The sequence below is a fragment of the Macaca mulatta genome, chromosome 7 (genome assembly GCF_049350105.2).
Source record: "Macaca mulatta isolate MMU2019108-1 chromosome 7, T2T-MMU8v2.0, whole genome shotgun sequence".
In the NCBI taxonomy this organism is placed as follows: Eukaryota; Metazoa; Chordata; class Mammalia; order Primates; family Cercopithecidae; genus Macaca; species Macaca mulatta.
The window spans coordinates 43838648-43844647 of record NC_133412.1 but is presented as its reverse complement, the minus strand read 5'-3'; positions in this window follow the sequence as shown (position 1 = coordinate 43844647).

The window sequence follows — 6000 nt, the reverse complement described above, 5'->3', positions numbered from 1 at the left end:
TTGATCATATACTAAACGGGTGGATTAAACATGAGGTTCCTGGGAAAGGGGCAGGCAATTCCCAGAATGGAGGGTTCCTCCCCTTTTTAGACTATATAGGGTAACTTCCAGACATTTTTATGGCATTTGTGAACTGTCCTGGCACTAGTGGGAGTATCTTTTAGCATGCTAATGTATTAGAGTAAGTGTATTATGAGCAGTGAGGACAACCAGAGGTCACTTTCGCCACCGTCTTGATTTTGGTGGATTTTAGCCGGCTTTTGTTACCATATCCTGTTTTACCAGCAGGTAAACAGCAGGTATGACCTGTCTCTTGCAATACCAGTCCTGTTGACCTCTTATCTCATTTTGAGACAAAGAATGCCTAACCTACTAGGAATGCAGCCCAACGGGTCTCATCTTCATTTTACTTCAGCCCTTATTCAAGACACAGTTGCTCTGGTTTGAATGCCTTTTTCTCCAATTTTCTTTCTTTCTTTCTTTCTTTCTTTCTTTCTTTCTTTCTTTCTTTCTTTCTTTCTTTTCTTTCTTTTCTTTCTTTTCTTTCTTTTCTTTCTTTTTTGCGATGGAGTTTCACTCTTGTCACCCAGACTGGAATGCAGTGACGTGATCTCAGCTCACTGCAACTTCTGCCTCTCGGGTTCAAGTGATTCTCCTGCCTCGGCCTCCTGAGTAGCTGGAATTACAGGCACCTGCCACCGCACCCAGCTAATTTTTGTATTTTAGTAGAGACGGGGTTTCACCATGTTAGTCAGGCTGGTCTCAAACTCCTGACCTCAAGTGATCTGCCTGCCTCGGCCTCCCAAGTGCTGGGATTACAAGTGTGAGCCTCCTATTATATTTCTACATGCCTCTCCATACTTTGTTGAACCCAAGCATAAAAATATTTTACCCTGTATCTTTGGGTCTTCATTCGGAATGCCCCAGTGTATACATGTTAAATACATTTGTATTCCTTTTCTCGTATTAATCTGCCTTTTGCAAGTTGATTTTTCAGTGGAACTTTAGAGGGTCCTTGTCCTTTTTGGTTGCTTGTCTTTACTCTTTCCTTCATGAAAGATTTCTTGGTCGGGCATGATGGCTCACGCCTGTAATCCCAGCACATTGGGAAGCCAAGGTGGGCAGATCACGAGGTCAGGAGTTCAAGACCAGCCTGGCCAACATGGCGAAACCCCGTCTCTACTAAAAATACAAAAATTAACTGGGCGTGGTGGTACGCGTCTGTAATCCCAGCTCCTCAGGAGGCTGAGACAGGAGAATTGCTTGGACCCGGGAGGCGGAGGCTGCAGTGAGCTGAGATCGCATCACTGAACTACATACAGCCTGGGCAACAAGAGCAAGACTCTGTCTCAAAAAAAATAAAAGAAAGATTTCTCTGTAGCATGTTGATATGGTTTGGATATTTGTCCCTGCCCAAATCTCATGTTGAATTGTAATCCCCAGTGCTGGAGGGGGGCCTGGTGGGAAGTGTTTGGGCCATGGGGGTGGATCCCTCATGGCTTGGTGCTCTTTTTCTTTTTTTTTTTTTTTTGAGACAGAGTTTCACTCTGTTGCCCAGGCTGGAGTGCAGTGGCGCAATCTCAGCTCACTGCAAGTTCCGCCTCCCGGGTTCACACCATTCTCCTGCCTCAGCCTCCCTAGTAGCTGGGACTACAGGCACCTACCACCACGCCCGGATAATTTTTTGTATTTTTAGTACAGATGTGGTTTCACCGTGTTAGCCAGGATGGTCTTGATCTCCTGACCTCGTGATCCACCTGCCTCGGCCTCCCAAAGTGCTGGGATTACAGGCGTGAGCCACCGCACCCGGTGGTGCTGTTTTCAAGATAGTGAGTTCTCAAGAGATCTGGTCATTTAAAAGCATGTGGCACCTCCCCACTCACTCTCTCACACTTGCTCCTGCTTTCACCATATGACATACCTGTTCTCTCTTCTCCTTCTGCCATTATTGTAAGCTTCCTGATGCCTGCCCAGGAGCTGGTGCCAGAAGTATGCAGAACCATGAGCCAGTTAAACCTGCTTTCTTAGCCAGCCGTGGTGGCTCACGCCTGTAATCCCAGCACTTTGGGAGGCCGAGACAGGTGGATCACTTGAGGTCAGGAGTTGGAGACCATCCTAGGCAACATGGTGAAACCCCATCACTACTAAAAATACAAAAAAAAAAAAAAATTAGCTGGGCGTTGTGGTGCATGCCTGTAATCCCAGCGACTTGGGAGGCTGAGGCAGGAGAACAGCTTGAACCCAGGAGGTGGAGGTTGTGGTGAGCCAAGATCATGCCACTGCACTCCAGCCTGGGTGACAGAGTGAGAATCCATCTCAAAAAAAAAAAAAAAAAAAAAAACTCTGCTTTCTTTATAAATTACCTATTCTCAAGAATTTCTTTCTTTTGGTGGCACGTGCCTGTAATTCCAGATACTCAAAAGGCTGAGGTGGGAGAATTGCTTGGACACAGGAGGCAGAGGTTGCAGTGAGCTGAGATTGCGCCAATGCATTTCAGCCTGAGCGATGGAGTGTGACTCCGTCTCAAAAAAAACACAGTCCAGGCGCAGTGACTCATGCCTATAATCCCAACACTTTGGGAGGCCAAGGTGGGTGGATCACTAGAGCTCAGGAGTTTCAAACCAGCCTGGGCAATACATTGAAACTCTATCTCTGTATTAGCTGGGTGCTGTGGCGCATGCTTGTGGTCCCAGCTACTGGGGAGGCTGAGGTGGGAGGATCACCTGTGCCCAAAAAGGTCAAGGCTTCAGTGAACCATGATTATGCCACTGCACTCCAGCCTGGGCAACAGAGTGAGACTGTGTCTCAAAATATAAATAAATAAAATAGAAACTTGAAGCAGATGATATTTAGCACAGTTGAACTGAGGAAAGAACAAAGAACAATTGTGAATTGGGCAGCCCTCAGAACCAGAACTGGCTCAGAGTGACTCCATTTTGATTTGGTCTGGCCTGTTCAGGCCTAGTGTGGGAGGTTAGTCCATAGCAATGTCCTCTCACTATTTTGTTTAACAGTATAAAACTGTTTACAGGTCAGGGGCGGTGGCTCAAGCCTGTAATCCCAGCACGTTGGGAGGCCGAGATGGGTGGATCACAAGGTCAGGAGATCAAGACCATCCTGGCTAACTCGGTGAAACCCCGTCTCTACTAAAAAATACAAAAAACTAGCCGGGCGAGGTGGCGGGTGCCTATAGTCCCAACTACTCGGGAGGCTGAGGCAGGAGAATGGCGTGAACCTGGGAGGCGGAGCTTGCAGTGAGGGGAGATCCAGCCACTGCACCCCAGCCTGGGCGACAGAGCGAGACTCCGTCTCAAAAAAAAAAAGAAAACAACAACAACAAAAAACTATTTATAAGCCAGGCGTGGTGGCTCATGCCTGCAATCCCAGCACTTTGGGAGGTCAAGCCGGGTGGATTGCCTGAGGTCAGGAGTTCGAGACCAGCCTGCCCAACATGGTGAAACCCCATCTCCACTAAAGATACAAAAATTAGCTGGGCATGGAGGCGGGCACCTGTAATCTTAGCTACTCAGGAAGCTGAGGTAGGAGAATTGTTTGAACTTGGGAGGCGGAGGTTGCAGTGAGCTGAGATTGAGCCACTTCACTCCAGCCTGGGCAACAGAGTGAGACTCCATTGCAATAAATAAATAAATAAATAAATAAATAAATAAATAAATAGGCCAGGCACGAGATGGAGTTTCAGTGTGTTGCCCAGGCTGATCTGAAACTCCTGAGCTCTAGGGCCTCCCACACGCCTGTAATCCCAGCATTTTGGGAGGCTGAGGCAGGTGGATCACCTGAGGTTGGGAGTTCAAGACCAGCCTGACCAACATGGAGAAACCCCGTGTCTTCTAAAAACACAAAATTAGCTGGACGTGGTGGCACATGCCTGTAATCCCAGCTACTTGGGAGGCTGAGGCAGGAGAATCTCTTGAACCTGGGAGGCAGAAGTTGCAGTGAGTGGAGGTGGGGCCATTGCACTCCAGCCTGGGCAACAGAGCGAGACTCCATCTCCAAAAAAAAAAAAAAAAAATTACAATAGAAAGGTTATGAAAAATGAAAAGAGAATAAGGAATACTTAGTAATGATCCTAAACTTCTAGGTTTTGGATACATCTGAACAAGGTACTAAAAGGTTCAGTTTAATCTTTTTTTTTTGAGACAGAGTCTCACTCTGTTGCCCAGGCTGAAATGCAGTGGCACGATCTCTGCTCACTAGAGCCTCCGCCTCCCAGATTCAAGTGATCCTCATTCGTCAGCCTTCCACGTAGCTGGGATTACAGGTGTGTGCCACTATGCCCAGCTAATTCTTATTTATTGATTTGAGATGGAGTCTCCTTCCGTAGCCCAGGCTGGAGTACAGTGGTGCAATTTCGGCTCACTGCAACCTCCGCCTCCTGGGTTCAAGCGATTCTCCTGCCTCAGCCTTCCCAGTAGCTGGGATTACAGGCACCCACCACCACAACGGGCTAATTTTGTATTTTTAGTAGAAACGAGGTTTCACCATGTTGGCCAGGCTGGTCTTGAACTCCTGATCTCAGCTGATCTGCCCACCTTGGCCTCCCAAAGTGCTGGGATTACAGGACTGAGCCACCTGCATCAGGCCTAATTTTTGTTTTTTCAGTAGAGACGGTATTTCACTATTTTGGCCAGGCTGGTCTTGAACTCCTGTCCTCAAGTGATCCACCTGCCTTGGTCTCCCAAAGTGCTGAGATTACAGGCAAGAGCCACTGCATCCAGTGAACAATTAGTTATTGACAATATTAATGACTTACAACTGTCGTTGTAACTCAGATAAAACAACAAACAATTACTTAACAAAATCTTTACATTTTCTTTTCTTACTTTTTTGTAGCGATGGGGTTTCATTCACCATGTTGCCCAGGCTGGTATGGAACTCCTAGGCTTAATCAATCCCACTGTTTCAGCCTCCCAAAGTGGTGGGATTACAGGTGTGAGCCAATATGCCCAGCCGAAATCTTTACATTTTCTAAAAGGGTGAAACATTCTAAAAATCATATGGATAATTATAGAAAACATATTAATGTCTTTTACATTTATTTTTATTTTTTAGGAATAGGATGTCCCTGTTGCTCAGGCTGGCCTTGACCTCCTGGGCTCAAGTAATCCTCCTGCCTCAGACTGAAGTAGCTGCGATACTACAGTAACATGCCATTAAATATTGTTTTTTAGTCCTCCTTACAACTCTATGAGGAAACTGCGTTAGGTGGGGTGACTCATGTCTATAATCCCAGGACTTTGGGAGGCCTAGTTAGGAAGATCACCTGAGATCAGGAGTTCACGGTTACAGTGTCACTGCACTCCAACTCAGGTGATCAAAAAAAAAAAAAAAAAAAGGAAACTGAATCAGAGTTAAAAGTCACCAAACAGTAAATGATGGAACTGAGATTTAAACCTTCAAGAGTATCTGCTCTGTTCGTTTTTGGCAGGCGGGGGGCAATGTGGGGAAGGTGTATAACTTTTTTTAACTTCTCAGAGTGCTTTTACATTTACTTTATTAGTCAAAAAGTATAGTATATAAACTTACCTGGATAATTAAAAGAATGCCTCTTGTCTCAATAATTCAGACTACTGAAACAGACATTTCTCATTCAAATTCACATTACTTTTAGGCCTGGTGCGGTGACTCACGCCTGTAATCCCAGCACTTTGGTAGGCTGAGGCAGATGGATCACTTGAGGTCAGTTTGAGACCAGCCTGACCAACATGGTGAAACCCCATCTCTACTAAATACAAAAAAATACAAAATCAGCTGGACATGGTGGTGCATGCCTGTAATCCCAGCTATTCGAGTGGCTGAGGCAGAGAATCTCTTGAACCCAAGAGATCGAGGCTGCAGTGAGCCAAGATTGCACCACTGCACTCCATCCTGGGCGACAGAACAAGACTCTGTCTCAAGAACGACAAAAAACCAAATTTATGTTAATTTTATTAATTGTTGAATATTGATATATGTTATCTCACAAGTATAGAAATAAAACCA